The 17,124-nt window shown below is 43.9% G+C and overlaps 1 pseudogene; it reads right to left on the bottom strand.

The window, feature by feature from the left end:
• Window positions 1–420: 420 nt before the first annotated feature.
• LOC128517193 (scavenger receptor cysteine-rich type 1 protein M130-like) overlaps window positions 421–17,124 on the bottom strand; it is a 33,737-nt pseudogene continuing 17,033 nt past the window's right edge.

A 17,124-nucleotide genomic window follows, 5' to 3' on the forward strand; every position in this document is an offset into this window, starting at 1 on the left:
CACATCATGTGCGCTTTCACTTAAAAAATGCAGTGTTTAATCAGCAAGTGTATGTCGCCTCTCTTTATGAGAGATAAATATTCTGACTGAAACAAAGCTGCTCATGTTGGCTCATATCTGGATCATTTTGATCAAAGTGGAGATGAAAAGTAAAAGTGTGTACCAACAACATACAGATGGAGCCACGTTAAATAGCCGCAACCGTGTGAATGGCGTGCGAATGGCGTACGGCTGCCCTATGCACGCCGTGATCACCCCTCCTTTTCCTTCCAGATTTTAATAACCCACCCCCGCTGAACTGACGCTACTGCACTACAGAGATGAAAATGGCGGCTTAATGGACTATTCGCGGTAAGTGATGTTTTAATTTATAAAATTTGTTTGGGATTAGTTTACAGTTTATTTCCTAGTTTATTTTTTTTATTGGCCTTTTTGAAAATGGCAGCTTGGAGGCGGCAGATCTGGCGCGATGTCCATGCAGCTTGGATGTTGCAGAGTTGAAGCGACGTTCACGGCGCTCGGCGGCTGAGCTGCTGACGCGCCATTCGTGGAGCTGGCCGGTTCCAAAGCTGAAGCGCCACACACGGAGCTCGGCGGCCGCGGAACTGGAGTGACGTCCGCTGAGCTGGGCGGCGGCGGAGCTGGAGCGACATCCATGAAGCCTGGAGGTGGAGGGAGACCGATGCTCTCCAGGCTGCTCCTTGTCTCCCCACTTTCACTTTCACGCCGCGGTGGAGGAGGTAGAGGAAACTCGTCGTCGTCGCTGTTCAGCAGCGCTGCGTCATCCTCTATGTTGGGCGGTGGAGGTGGAGGAAACCGTCCTCGTCGCTGTACTGTAGCGGCGCGTAGTCCTCAGCGTCGGGCAGAGGCGGCGGAGGTGGAGGAAATGCGTCCTCAACAAGGAAGAGAGGCGGGGAGAGGGGGAGAATGGGGGAGAGACCTCCGCTATGCCATTTTTACGGTCTAGCTTTCTGTCACGAACGGTGAATCGGCGTGTGCGTTTTTGTGGCATAACTGCTGGAGGCGAGCTGGCGGTTCAATGAAGGCTTTTATTAAAGTAGAACACAAAACATATAAGAAAGCTTCTTTCTTTGAGCACTAGTAACTTTAATACTTTACTCCTTAACCGAAACACAACCGACATAAATTAGAATTACTGCAACAAAAGCTAGACGCCTGACTGAACTTCAGTCAGGCTCTTTATAATCAACATAATTAGTTTCCTCGGTTCAGGTGAATGCTTGCGTCACCTGACCGAGGTGCAGCCTGGGAAGCGAAGTCCAACAAAACAAACTACAAACAAAAATCAACACAACGAGTCCCAGACTTTGGGCGCTTTGGCGCCCTCTAGGGGTTAACCCTTACACGTTGTTTTAAATAGTCAAAGAGTTGGGCTAATAATAATAATAATAATTATTATTATTATTATTACTGGTCATAGAAACAAATGAAAACAACAGTTAAACACTTGATCATATGTATCTGTGCTAGGTTGTGTTTGTGATTATGTGACCCATAATCATTTTTTCTCAGTATAAATAAGTTTATAAGTGGGTAAGTGTAAGTGGGTTTTAAGAACTCCATCAAAAGAGCAAAGACAAACTTAGAAGGAGAACTTAGTGTGTGTTTTTTGTCTGTGCGCAAATGTGTTTGTGTTAAACCAATGGAGAAATGCAGGAGTGCACACAGACACACCTCTCCAGCCACAAATGTTTAACTGTTGTCTTGTAAATCGTTGATTAAACCTATAAACACAGCTGTTCAGCATCAGTCCTAAACACAAGCGCAGGGTTTGTTTTTGTCCTTAATTAAAAGACATCAATACGTTAATAATTTGCACAATGATAACATTGTTTATTTTGCGGAAAAAGGTAATAAGCAATATTTAAAATAAAACAAACCATGAAGTAAGTGTTTCATACGTTAAAGTTTTGTGTATAACCAAGTGTCCCAACAAATAGCAACCGTATACAGAGTGTGTGCGCTGTGGAGGATTGAAAGGTGAATGAGGATAATCATTTACAAGACAAGACGTTCAGAGGTGTGTTATGCCCCAAAACACCCCCCTGCCACGGATTGCCCCCATTACACAATCACTATCTTCAAAAAAAAGCCGCTGCACCTTTTTATTCAAACGCATTAGCAAGTGTTTTTCAACAACAACAATCATTATGATCACACTTTGTTGAATTTATATGGCTTAAATATTTTTACAGCTCTGTCTTATTTGCATTGCTACGTGTTTATTTACTTCCTTTTCGCATCGCACATATATACAGTGGTGTGAAAAACTATTTGCCCCCTTCCTGATTTCTTATTCTTTTGCATGTTTGGCACACTTAAATGTTTCTGCTCATCAAAAACCGTTAACTATTAGTCAAAGATAACATAATTGAACACAAAATGCAGTTTTTAAATGAAGGTTTACGTTATTAAGGGAGAAAAAAAAACTCCAAATCTAAATGGCTCTGTGTGAAAAAGTGATTGCCCCTCTTGTTAAAAAATAACTTACAGTAACTGTGGTTTATCACACCTGAGTTCAATTTCTGTAGTCACCCCCAGGCCTGATTACTGCCACACATGTTTCAATCAAGAAATCACTTAAATAGGAGCTACCTGACACAGAGAAGTAGACCAAAAGCACCTCAAAAGCTAGACATCATGCCAAGATCCAAAGAAATTCAGGAACAAATGAGAACAAAAGTAATTGAGATCTATCAGTCTGGTAAAGGTTATAAAGCCATTTCTAAAGCTTTGGGACTCCAGCGAACCACAGTGAGAGCCATTATCCACAAATGGCAAAAACATGGAACAGTGGTGAACTTTCCCAGGAGTGGCCGGCCGACAAAAGACACCAGGACAACATCTAAAGAACTGCAGGCCTCACTTGCCTTAATTAAGGTCAGTGTTTTCACGACTCCACCATAAGAAAGAGACTGGGCAAAAACGGCCTGCATGGCAGATTTCCAAGGCGCAAACCACTTTTAAGCAAAAAGAACATTAAGGCTCGTCTCAATTTTGCTAAAAAACATCTCAATGATTGCCAAGACTTTTGGGAAAATACCTTGTGGACCGACGAGACAAAAGTTGAACTTTTTGGAAGGTGCGTGTCCCGTTACATCTGGCGTAAAAGTAACACAGCATTTTAGAAAAAGAACATCATACCAACAGTAAAATATGGTGGTGGTAGTGTGATGGTCTGGGGTTGTTTTGCTGCTTCAGGACCTGGAAGGCTTGCTGTAATAGATGGAGCCATGAATTCTACTGTCTACCAAAACATCCTGAAGGAGAATGTCCGGCCATCCGTTCGTCAACTCAAGCTGAAGCAATCTTGGGTGCTGCAGCAGGACAATGACCCAAAACACACCAGCAAATCCACCTCTGAATGGCTGAAGAAAAACAAAATGAAGTATTTGGAGTGGCCTAGTCAAAGTCCTGACCTGAATCCTATTGAGATGTTGTGGCATGACCTTAAAAAGGCGGTTCATGCTAGAAAACCCTCAAATAAAGCTGAAGTACAACAATTCTGCAAAGATGAGTGGGCCAAAATTCCTCCAGAGCGCTGTAAAAGACTCGTTGCAAGTTATCGCAAACACTTGATTGCAGTTATTGCTGCTAAGGGTGGCCCAACCAGTTATTAGGTTCAGGGGCAATTGCTTTTTCACACAGGGCCATGTAGGTTTGGATTTTTTTTCTCCCTAAATAATAAAAACCATCATTTAAAAACTGCATTTTGTGTTTACTTGTGTTATCTTTGACTAATAGTTAAATGTGTTTGATGATCAGAAACATTTTGTGTGACAAACATGCAAAAGAATAAGAAATCAGGAAGGGGCAAATAGTTTTTCACACCACTGTATAATGCACTCTAAAATCGACACTATCAAACTTGGAAATTTTATACCATCCAATCAAACATCACGTTATTAAAAGTGACGAATTTGTCGCTACTCTTCACTTATGCAGCTGCGGCTAAAAAGATATTAAAAATTACACCAAAGTGCTGCTGGTTTGGTGTCTGTGAGCTTTTCCTAATCAGAGTTACACAGGGGGGTGGGGGGGATTTTGTGGCTGCTCCAGTTACACTCTACTTAGATATTGCACAGGGGGGAGTTCATTTCTATTCTCTTCATCCGAGCTTAATTTCATCTCAAGAAATAATAGTAAGTTTTGGAAAGTCTCAGTTCATCTCCCCAGCCAGTGTTGTGTATGGGCAGGGTAGCATCATGGCAGGATTGGTGTAATTTTTATTATCTTTTTAGCCGTGCTGCGTAAGAGAAGAGTAGTGACAAATTCGTTACTTTTGTTACTAGCTGTCTCTCGCGCATGCGCTCTCTCTCACTCTCTCTCTCTCTCACACACAAGTAAACACACAAACAAATAACACATGAAATCGCGTAAAACCAAATGAAACTATGGCAAAAATGTATAAGCAGTAAAAAATCCAGTAGTATCCTGTAGGTGATTCCTGTCCTGATAACTGGCGCTAACCCTCTGGAACTATTTAGTTCTGTTAGTATTGTTTTCAAGTGTGAATGTTTAAGGGGATTTAATCTGTCTCTGCTGCCGCATCTATTCACAGTTGTGATAAGTGATTAATGCCCCATCAGATCTTTGATGGGGAAACATTATGCTGGTTAAATGACTAAAGACATACTGATCCCTATGGACAGATATTTGTTCCAGATATTATGCGTTATTAATCGATTTGTTATGCCAATTTTTGACTATCAGCGGAAAAAAAAACATCAGCGAAAACATAAAAAATATAACGAAAACAAACCCAAGCAGAAGTAAAATTTTAAGCTTCACTTTGCAGCAAAATATTATCTACCAGTGTATCAAATGAAAATAGATAAAATACACCGTAATGTAAAATACTGTACATACTGTAGGCCGCACTTATATTCCGTACCTACAAACGACCTTTATAGATAAATTACAAATGTTACCGTGTCTTTAAAGATTATTAAGGATGTCGTGAAAAATATTGCAATAAGTAGTTTTATTAATTAATTAATTAATTAAAAATAGCGTAAGCATCATGGGTTCTATATTGAGTAATTTAAATCTGTTTTATTAATCGTTTTTTCCCGTCTTTTTTACCACATCATTTATTTATGAAACCATGTTGACATAAGTTATGTTAAATATTAAATATAGTAACCGGCTGCTTGGACACTGCAGTTAACTGAAGCAGTCAATGCTCCATCTGGCGGGATTATACAGCATTGCAACCATCTTTTTAGAAAGCGCATGGGGGCGTTTATGGGGCGGAGCATCGTTAACTGTGTCATCGCGGTTATGCACGTCGATATGAGCCGCTTTATTTCAAATGGTTGTGTATCGAGCGATTAAAAACAATACAAAGTGTGTTATGATAAGGAAACTTTCTATCTCTTCCATTCCAATGATTAAAAAACGGTAAAAATGTCAATTTTGGAATCCACAGATGCCTAGTGGTCCGAGCACAACGTAATAATCTTTGTATTATAAAATGACTTGTGGCATGAATCTACACGAAGGGCTTCAGTTTTCAAATAATCATTCAATAACATGATAATAATAATCAAAAGTAAAATAATATTGTTCTTTTTGCTGTTTATGTCCACCGTTTAATAATTATTTAATTATCAATAATTAAAGCTGCTCACATTGCGCGCGCTTTCACTTTAAAAAAATTGCAATGTTTTATCAGCAAGTATATGTTGCCTCTCTTTATGATAGAGGAATATTTTGACTGAAACGAAGACGCTCGTGTCAGCTCATATCGATAGCATTTTGATCAAAGGGAAGATTAGAAGGGGAAAAGTAAAAGTGTGTACAAACAACATAGCACAATGCTTGTGTGTGAATGGCCGAAATGTGGTTGTGAATAAGCCTTTTAGTGAATGTAAAATATCCGCTTGAACCCGCCAATATGAGAGATTTATAAGAGATTTCTCTTTCCCAGAAATATAACAAACACACATTTATACGTGTCAAATAAGCGCTGTCTAGTGGACTGCGCATGCACAACCTCTCACGGACGAGCCTCTGAATACACCATTTTAACGGGGGTGAGGTTAGGAAACACCGCACCGGCAGAACTAGACTAATGATTCTGAATGCGTCGGGGAAAACAGCAGGGAAACTGACTGGCCATTTTAATAATTCATTGATAAGTTGATGTCTTTTCGTTTCAGCTGTGAGTGGATGGCCTGTAGTAAACAACATTTCCTACGAATTACATAAGCTGATTTTTTTTTCCATTAGTTTATATAAAAGCAGACATTTTGCTTTCTGTAAGTATATATTTTTCACGTCTGTGAGGCGAGTATACACAGAGTTTCGGTTTATTTTCTGACGTGCTCAAGTTTACCGAAACCGATACAGAATAGCGCTGTATCCATGTTTGCTTTCATTATTTTACAACATCATAACATTTTGTCGTCATTGTGCATGCACTTAAATAAAAGTAAAGTCTTATAAAGGCTATGTAGCTTATATAGGTTTATTATATAGTTTTTGCCCATTAATCTGACAACACCTGTGACTCACCCACGTTTTTTCTGATACACACAGCTAGAGTTTTCTGGCTACGTGAGTGTTACACATGATAAAATATAAAGGCTCACTGTGTTAACATTTACTTTGCTTAAATTCGATGGAACTAAGAAATGCCTATATTTAGTTTAAGTCCTAAATTTGTACTGTAATTTTAGTACTGTGATGATAAATTCGATTAATGTTTCACTTGTATTTTATAAGGTTTTTGCCGGCAGTGATACAGCGCAATGGGGGTGCTGGGATGTGACAATGTAATTTGTTAAAATGTTTGTTTTTATTATTTATTAAAGAACATTATGATGATCATAACAGCCTACTGCATTTAATTCTTATAATAACACAAAAACACATTGACATCTGCTGACGCAGTAGCACGTCCTCACAATGTTTTAATTTTTATAGTAATTTATTTTCATTTATTTCAGTTAATAAATCTACTACAATTTTAAAGTACACAAAATATAAGATGACAAAAATCATACATGCGTAGCTTTTCTAATTACACATGATAAAATCTAAAGGCTCATGTTTACTTTGCTTAAATTCGATCCTAATAAGATTTTATTTAATTTAAATTCTACATTTGTACTGTAATTTTAATACTGTGATTATGAATTCGTTTAACTACAATGTTTCACTTGATTTTATCCGCTACTACGTGCAGCTCTAACAGAGCGCGGCTCATTAATTCTTGAGAGAATGAACTGATGCCCGAGGCATCCGTCTGTAGTTATATAGCGCCACTCAGCGGTAGAAACCAGCAAATGCACAAACCCAAATGTCGCCACCGTGAGGCGTGGCGGTAAAACCAGAATACCGCATGAGTAACATCTGTAGGGCAGAAACACACTTCCTGTTCTTACTTGCGTCATTGCAACTGTAAGTTGTTGTTCCATTGCTACCAACTCTTTTCATTTCATACAGTCAATCTTCATCTGTTACAAATACAAACACCATACAAGTTTCTCTCAATGAGCTGTTACTATAGGAACCATAATGTAGTGGAACGAGTGCATTAATATAAACCTGTGATTTACAGCTGCAGTATGTCAGAGCTGCTATTATAGAAAATTAATCAACATCAATCAGAATGCAGAATTCAGCAGCACATTGTAAGTGTGCATACAAGTTTATTATAGAAATGTTTAAGGGGATTTTTTTTAATAACAGAAAAACTCCCTGACCTGTGGTGATGTTTGTGATTGTTTCTGCCGTAACTGCATCATCATAGTTCTCGGACACGTCCTCTGTCAGAATGTAGAGATAAAAGCTATTAAATCCACATGAATGTCATTAATGATCATTTGGATGCTTGTGGATGCAACACTGTCACATTATTATCATACCTGTCAGTATAACTGACTTCTGATCAGCTGTAATGGCCTAATCATAATTCTCAGCTTCATCCTCTACACCAAAACACAGAGATTTAAAGAGATTTAAAGTTTACTGAAGTGGCAGTTTGTACACTGTGGATTTAATGACACAATGCGAAATCGTATACATGTCAAAAATGTCACTACACACAAACCAATAAACGTCTCGGGTTACTTTGCTGTAACCCTGTTCCCTGAAAAGGCGGGAACGAGATGCTGCGTGAAAACGCTATGGGAACATCTTCTCATGTTGCCGGTTGTGAAGCATGTGTGTACCAAACACGCCAAATTTTTGGCTTTTATAACCTCGGTCAGGTGACGTCATCTGAAAGGACACAACTGCAGGTTATAAATAGGAGTGAACCGGAAACATTCCTCAGATTAATTTGTCTGAACGGACGTTAGGTCACATAGGCAGTGCGGCATTGGGACGCAGCATTTTGTTCCCGCCTTTTCAGGGAACAGGGTTACAGCAAAGTAACCCGAGACGTTCCCTTTCAAAGGCTACACTCGATGCTGCGTGAAAACACTATGGGAACGAGAGTACCAACGCCGCCGCACTGCAAGTATCTGGACTCCAAGGTTGTGTAGCGTGTGCACACAAGGCCGAGAAGGTCTCAGAACTATGTCTGGGTAGCTGACTCGAGGACCCGTGAGGCGATTCCCCTGGTTGAATGAGCCCTGATTCCTAGAGGCGAAGTGAGCCCACGCGCCTCATAGGAGAGGGCAATAGCATCTCTCACGCAGCTTGTGGCCCCGAAACATGTAAAAGCTGCTCTGACTTACGCCACTAGCTGATGCGGTGGACGTAAATCTGAAGAGCACATACTGGACACAGTAAGTGAAGTCTCTCCTGCTCCGAAGCTGTAAGGTGGAGGACAGAAGGCTTCAAAAACAATAGGGATCTCCGATCCTCTTAGAAAGGTAACACCATTTAGAAAAACCATCTTAAGTGTCAGAAACCTAAGCGCTGACTCTAGTGGTTCAACAAGGGGGCACAAGCCAGAGGACAAATTTTTTCCCTGCAGAAACTCCAGCCCTGAAACAATTCGGCAGTGGACTGGGTCTACCTGCTTCGTCATGCACCAATTTTCAAATACATTCTGTTTGAGGGGAGGCAACCCTAGCACTTAGAATTCAATTCAATTCAATTTCAATTCAATTTTATTTGTATAGCGCTTTTAGCAATTTTCATTGCCGCAAAGCAGCTTTACACAGTCAAAAGAATTATTTAAGTTTGTATGAAATGTGAATTTGTATGAATCCAAATGGTCAGTTTGTCCCTGGTGAGCAAGCCGAGGGCGAAAGTGGCAAGGAAAAACTCCCTGAGATGGTAATAGGAAGAAACCTTGAGAGGAACCAGACTCAACAGGGAACCCATCCTCATTTGGGTGAAACAGAAAGCAGTAAATGATCTGCATTTATACAGTGTGTAGGGTGGGAGGCAGTTCAGCTATAATAGTTGATGTTAATTGATGTTAATATGGAGTCAAGGTAGACTTGTAAGAAGTTCCAGTCCTGAACTATCGAACTGTTAAGTCCCCAGAGAAACAGTTGCCAACACCAGTCAAGGCCAGAACCATTCAGAATAGTCTTAATTACGCTGGCTGGAAGACCAGCTTGACTTAGTTGGTCCTGTTCAGGGACCGCCAAGGCGTCCAGACGCAGGGGCTGGAAGTCAGAGAGTAGTAAAGGGGACATTTGCTGATCTTGCGAGGCAAAGAGGTCCACCTCCGCTACATGAAATTTTCCCAGAATGTAAATCGCTCTGAGGGACAAGAACCTGGTGCGCTAGCTATTTAGCGGCGCAAGCACAGTCCGCCCTGGTGATTAATATATGAGACTGCCATAGTGTTGTCCACGCGCACTAGGACATGGTAATCTCAACTGCTGGAGGAAGTGCTTTAGGGCCTCAAATAGAGCCATGATTTTGAGGCAATTGATGTGCCGCGCAAAAAGATGGCCTCTCCAGCTCCCTTGTGCTGGACGGTCATCTAAGACCGCACCCCAGCCCATGAGGGAAGCGTCTGTCGTTAGCGTCTGCGACGACAAGACGAAATTAGAGTGGGACCCAAAGTCAGAAACCAGGGTCTGAACTACATAGGAAGGGTACGAAGCACCTGGCGTGTAGCCCTTATTGGGGATTGGCCCTAGAGTAAAATCCCCTGGTTCTTAGCCACAACTGAAATGCTCTCATGTGCAGAAGGCCCAAAGGTGTCACCGTGGATAGAGCTGCCATGAGAGCTAAGATCTCTGAAAGTGATGGTCACTTTCTGGTCTAGCTTGATTTTCTTGACGGTGTTGAGAATGGATTCGACACGAGCGGGAGACAGCTGTGCCCGCTTACGCTCAAATTCCATGTGACACCCAAAAGTGTTGTCCTCTAAACAGGAAAGAGCATGCTTTCATGGCATTGGATCTCAATCCTAGGAAACAAAGATTAGCTAGAACGACATGCTGATGTCGAAGTGCTAGCTACTGAGACTGGGCCAGCCAGTCATGTAATTCAATACGGATGCTCTGGAGTCGTAAGAGCCAGAACTACATCCATGTATTTTGTGTATGTGCGGGTGAAAAAGCTAGACCAAATGGAAGGACCCGATACTGGTAAGCTTCGCCCCCCAAAAGCGAACCTCAGGAACCTCCTGTGTTGTGGCAATATTTCTATTGATTCATTTTTAGATAGCGGTAAAGCCCGCAAATCTAAAAAACTGGACGCAGCCCCCCGTTCCTCTTGCGCACTTTCCGGTTTCATGGAAGTGGAGACCACGCCATTGAAACGCGGAGGGTGATGTGAGAACTGAATCCTGTAGTTTCTCTGTACAGTGCTTAGTACCCAAGGAGATATTCTTGGCAGTAGCTTCCACGCTGCCAAGTTTCTCTGAAAGGGGCAAAGCTCAGCGGCTTGGTTAAACGGGGGGGAGATGTTAGATGTTCGGCATCCTGAAACACGGCAGGAAAAACCCGAAGAACTAACATTTTATTGGAGACTGGAGTTGCCCGAAACACCAGCGGTGGCGGAGCAAGAACACCAACCTCCTGGGGGTGCCAGGGAGAACACTTCATTCTTTAAAAGGAATTCTGCGTGCCTCTCCCTATTGGGGGGCAACCCCCCACAGTCCTGGGCACATGAACCTCAGGGCTTCTTTGTGAAGACAATATGCCAGTCTGACCTCCTTTGAGGCGGATTGCATGACGCACCAAAATCTTGCGAAGGGGTGCCCAGCTCAAAAACACTCTCCTTGTGTGTTTCACGCCTCGCAACAGTCAGACCCGGTCGAGACTGGGTGGCCGACAGTCCCGACTCTAGAGCAAGGCGGGGAAGGAATTTCCAAAGGCTTGTTATATAACTTCGCCTCATGAACCTAGTGGCGACCGAGTTAACGACATCGCCAAGTAGGCCGGGAGGCGAGATGGGGCATTGAGGAGGAATACACGATCCTTCTTGATGCCCCTGAGATTCAACCACAAGTGCCTCTCCGCGGAGCCCATAGCAGCCATAAAACGGCTAATAGCACGAGCCGTCTGCTTTGTTGCACGAAGAGACAAGTCTGTGGCCCGGCGTAAGTCCAATACGCCTACCTTGCAGAGCCCCGCCAGTACTCAAGTCTCTCAGCAGGTCAGCCTGGTAGGTGTGCAAAACCGCCATGGTGTGCAATGCGCCAACCTGACCTGCTGCCTGAAAAGCTTTTCCCTCCAGGGAAGATAAAAAGTCTACACAGCTTGAAAGAAAGTAATAGCTTTTCAGGAAGGATGATGTCCCAGAAGAGAGATAGCCTGGAAGCGTCTCTTCTATCTGGGTGTCATCATATAACTCCGCGTTTCTACCTCAACTATATTTAAATAAATAAATAAGTTGAAGGCAGGAAAACACGGGATGAATACAGCTTACTCCATGAAAGGGTTAACTCATATGGAGATTGCTAAGAAAAGGGGAGAGAGCGTCGTTGAGGCTCCGCCCCCCGGCCACCCGACAGAACCTGCCGTCTATGTTTTTATTTATTTTATTTTTAAGTGCTTAGAGGCTATTACCATCTCCGCTGAAGCAAGAGAGGATGTTTATCCTTGCCCATTCACAAGAAGCGCAGCGCGCGCTTGCGAGCGGACAGAGGGATTTCCCGATCCGCTGAGAACGTGAAAGAAAGGAGTTTTTAAATCCGTCTCTCACTGCTCTTCCGAATGCATGAGTTTAAGCCCCAGGAATGCGCGGCGGCTCGAAGCTTCTCAAGGAATGCGAGGCGCGCGCGTAGCACTTAAAGCAGTAAAGTGTAGAGATCGCCCTCCGATATGGATTATACACACGGAGGGACATCTCGTTTAAACTCTGCCATTATCAGTGAGTTAAACACTTATTTTGCTGGTTAGACACAACACGCTCACAACTAGGTGAAGACAAGAACCTGAGGAATGTTTCCGGTTCACTCCTATTTATAACCTGCAGGTGTGTCCTATCAGATGACGTCACCTGACCGAGGTTATAAAAGCCAAAAATTTGGCGTGTTTTGTACACACATGCTTCACAACTGGCAACATGACAAGATGTTCCCATAGCGTTTTCACGCAGCATCGAGTGTAGCCTTTGAAAGGGAACACACTGTGTGTGCTCTCTAAAACAAATCCCAAAACAGAAGCACACCCTCCACATTATCAGCGATGGGTCCAGCAGTGATGGCATCATCGTAGTCCTCTGGTGGCTCAACTCTTCCTGTATCACCTAAATGAAATAAAAGCAGAGGCTCTGTACAAACAGCTCCATCACATTCTGACCTTATGGTTTAATGTCAAGTCACTCAATTTATCTGATCAGTTAACAACTGCACCCACTTATGAAGTCACTGGTGTCGATGACATCATCATAATACTCAGCCTTTTCTCCAATCCCAGACTTTACTGGAAAAAGAAGAGTTTGTGTGTTTGGGCTTTTAAACACATTTATACTCAATAAAATCCTCATCCAAAGAAGCTTTGATAAATGTGATAAGAGGGATTTCAGAAGCTTAAAGTAAGATAAGGTTGATTGTGAGATCTCATGTGTCAGCATTAAAACACTGGAGTTACTGTAATTCTTCTATACAATAAATCATAATCACGTCTCAGAAAGGACACATTTAGTCATTTCTCATCTTTAATTAATCAATCGAATATCTTTCAGTTAAAGGAGTCAGACAAACTCACACTCTGGCCTTTTTTACCTGAGAGAAGCTCATCATCCACATGCTCATACACAGAATGCTGTTCTTCAGAGAGGAGACTTCCTGTTAGAGGAGAGCAGGACAGGCATTAGACACACATACACACAGTGAGGCAGAGAGACAGAGGGACCTGCACAAGAAAGCATGGACACACTTTTTGGTGAAAATTCACTAAATCACAAGCTTTAATAGATGTTTATTAGCAGAATTCTGTCTCTACACTACATGTACTCTAACTGCACATTTCCTCTCATACATTTCACTTTTTAAAATGTTTAATTGATTTGTTGGAAAGAATGAAATCTGGATTAGGGTAAAAATCTTGCTTTCATTACTTTGTTTGCATTGTGGTGTGTACAGGTCGTCCCCGACTTACAAACAAGTTCTGTTCTAGAAGTACCTTCGTAAATCAGATTTGTACTTGATTCTGACAAAGTAAGTCTAAGTCTATGCCTTTGACACGACTATAGAACGTAAAGCATATAAAATCACTCAACAAAATTTGTCTCCTTTTCCCATACTGCCATCTTGTGGCCAAAAACCATAATCATGCCTAGGGAAATAATCTCACAGTGAGATGTGAAATCGTCTCGGGTTACTTTGTTGTAACCCTGTTCCCTGAAAAGGCGGGAACGAGATGCTGCGTGAAAACGCTATGGGAATATCTTTTCGTGTTGCCGGTTGTGAAGCATGTGTGTACCAAACACGCCAAATTTTTGGCTTATATAACCTCGGTCAGGTGACGTCATCTGATTAGATGCACCTGCAGGTTATAAATAGGAGTGAGCCGGCAACATTCCTCAGATTGATTGTCTGAACGGACGTCCGGTCACGTGGGCAGTGCGGCATTGGGACGCAGCATCTCGTTCCCGCCTTTTCAGGAAACAGGGTTACAACAAAGTAACCCGAGACGTTCCCTTTCAAAGGCTACACTCGATGCTGCGTGAAAACGCTATGGGAACGAGAGTACCAACGTCGCCGCACTGCGAGTGTCTGGACCCCGCATTGTGTAGCGTGTGCGCAGAAGGCTGAGAGGTCTCAGAACTATGTCTGGGAAGCTGACTCGAGGACTCGTGAGCTCGGAGTGACAGGAACATCCAGACTATAAAATCTAATAAATGTGTGCGGAGAGGACCAGCCCGCCGCGTCACACACTTGTTGCAGGGGAATACCTCTTGCTAGTGCAATAGATGAAGCAATCCCCCTGGTTGAATGAGCCCTGATTCCTAGAGGCGAAGTGAGCCCACGCGCCTCATAGGAGAGAGCAATAGCATCTCTCACCCAATGTGACATGGTCTGCGTAGTAGCGGCCGCCCCCCCAGTTGCGGCCTCCATACCAAATAAAGAGCTGCTCTGATCTACGCCACTGGCAGGTGCGGTGGACGTAAATCCGAAGAGCACGTACTGGACATAATAGGTGAAGTTTCTCCTGCTCCGAAGCTGTAAAAGGCGGAGGACAGAAGGCTTCAAGAACAACAGGGTGTATGTTTGAAAATGGAACTTTCGGAAGATAGTTCGGGTGAGGATGCAGAATGGCCTTGACTAGCCCAGGGGCAAAGTCCAGGCAGGATGGGGAGACTGACAAGGCGCGCAGATCCCCAATCCTCTTGAGAGAGGTAATGGCCATAAGAAAAACCATCTTAAGAGTCAGAAGCCTGTCCGGCGCTGACTCTAGTGGTTCGAAAGGAGTGTCAATTAGACCTTCGAGCACGATAGATAAATCCCATGAAGGGGTCGTGGCTCTAGTGGGTGGCCTCAACCGTTTAGCTCCACGAATAAAATGGGCAACTAAAGGGTGTTTTCCCACAGTAATCCCCTCGATTGGAACGTGGCAGGCTGAGATAGCGGCCACGTACGTCCTAAGGGTACTAGGGCACAAGCCCGAGGACAACTTATCTTGCAGGAACTTCAGCACTGAAACAATTTGGCAGTGGACTGGGTCTACCTGCTTCGTCATGCACCAACTTTCAAAAACATACCATTTGAGGGCATAAGCTTTTCTAGTGGAGGGAGCTCTAGCGGCTAGAATAGTGTCAATAACGCTGGCTGGGAGACCAGCTTGACTTAGTTGGTCCCGTTCAGGGGCCAAACGTGAAGGTTCCAAAGCTCCGGTCGGGGATGAAATATTGTCCCCTGTGCCTGAGACAGAAGATCCCTCCTCACTGGAATCATCCAAGGTGAGCCATCGAGGTATATGATATTAGATCCGAGAACCATACTCTGGCCGGCCAACGGGGCGCTATCAGTAAGAGGCGCAAACCATGTTGACGGACCCTCGCCAGGACTCCCGGGAGCAGAGATATTGGTGGAAACGCATAAAGGCGTAAATTGGGCCACGTATGGGCCATCGCGTCCAGACCCAGGGGAGCTGGATGAGTCAGAGAGTAGTAGAGAGGACATTGTGCTGTCTCTTGGGAGGCAAAGAGGTCCACCTCTGCTGTAAAGAATCTTTCCCAGATTTGGCTGACTATGTCGGGGTGGAGTTTCCATTCCCTGTTTGTCACAGCTTGTCTGGACAGTAAATCTGCTCCCACATTCATGTGCCCTGGAATGTAAATCGCCCTGAGGGACAGGAACTTGTCCTGTGCCCAGAGCAGAACCTGATGCGCTAGCTCGTTCAAGCGGCGCGAGTACAGTCCGCCCTGGCGATTTATGTAGGAGACTACCGATGTATTGTCCACCCGCACTAGAACATGGTAGCCTCTTAGCTGCTGGAGGAAGTGCTGTAGGGCCAAAAATAAAGCCATCATTTCGAGGCAATTGATGTGCCATGCGAGAAGATGACCTCTCCAGCGCCCTTGAGCTGGACGGCCATCCAAGACCGCACCCCAGCCGGTAAGGGAAGCGTCTGTCGTTAGCATTTTGCGACGACAAGACAGACCTAGAGTGGGACCCAAGGTGAGAAACTGGGGTCTGAACCACATAGAAAGAGTACGACGTCCTTCGAGCGTAACCCTTATTCGCCTTCGGGGATTGGCCCTTGTATGAAATCCCCTGGCTCTTAGCCACAACTGAAAAGCTCTCATGTGCAAAAGGCCCAAAGGTATCACCGTGGATGCAGCTGCCATGAGGCCTAAACATTTTTGAAAGTGATAAATAGTCACTTCCTGGTCTAGTCTGATTTCCTTGAGGGCGCTGAGGATGGATTCGACACGAGCGGGAGACAATTGTGCCCGCATAGTGATCGAATCCCATCTGACACCCAAGTATGTTGTCCTCTGAGCCGGAACGAGAACGCTTTTGGTAGCGTTGAGTCTCAATCCCAGCGAATGAAGATGAGCTAGGACGACATCGCGATGTCGGAGCTCTAGCTGCTGAGACTGGGCCAGGATTAGCCAGTCGTCTATGTAATTGAGAATACGGATGCCCTGGAGTCGCAAGGGAGCCAGGACAGCATCCATACATTTTGTATATGTGCGGGATGACAGAGCTAGACCGAATGGAAGGACCTGATACTGGTAAGCTTCTCCCTAGAAAGCGAACCTCAGGAACTTCCTGTGCTGTGGCAAAACTTTTATGTGGAAGTATGCGTCCTTTAAATCTATCGTCACGAACCAATCTTCTGGTTGGATTTGCGAGACAATCATATTTATGGTTAACATCTTGAATCTGTACTTTTTGAGATAGCGGTTCAACCCGCGAAGATCCAAAATCGGACGCAGCCCCCCGCCTTTCTTGGGAACCAGAAAGTAGCGACTGTAGTTGCCTGACTCCCTGTCTGGAGGAGGAACCTGTTCTATGGCTCCCTTCTCCAGCAACACCTGGAGTTCGGAGTTTAGCAGATGCGCTCTCTCCGGTATCACGGAAGTGTAGACCACGCCGTTGAAACGCGGAGGGCGATGAGCAAACTGAATCCTGTAGCCTTTCTCTACAGTCTTTAGCACCCAGGGAGATATGCCTGGCAGTAGCTTCCACGCTGCCAGTTTCTCCGAAAGGGGTACAAGTTTTAGTGCGCGGTGGGGTGTTAGTGGTTCGGCATCCTGGAATATAGCAGGATAAAACCGAGG

This window comes from Clarias gariepinus, unplaced genomic scaffold, assembly GCF_024256425.1.
Source record: "Clarias gariepinus isolate MV-2021 ecotype Netherlands unplaced genomic scaffold, CGAR_prim_01v2 scaffold_40, whole genome shotgun sequence".
In the NCBI taxonomy this organism is placed as follows: domain Eukaryota; kingdom Metazoa; phylum Chordata; class Actinopteri; order Siluriformes; family Clariidae; genus Clarias; species Clarias gariepinus.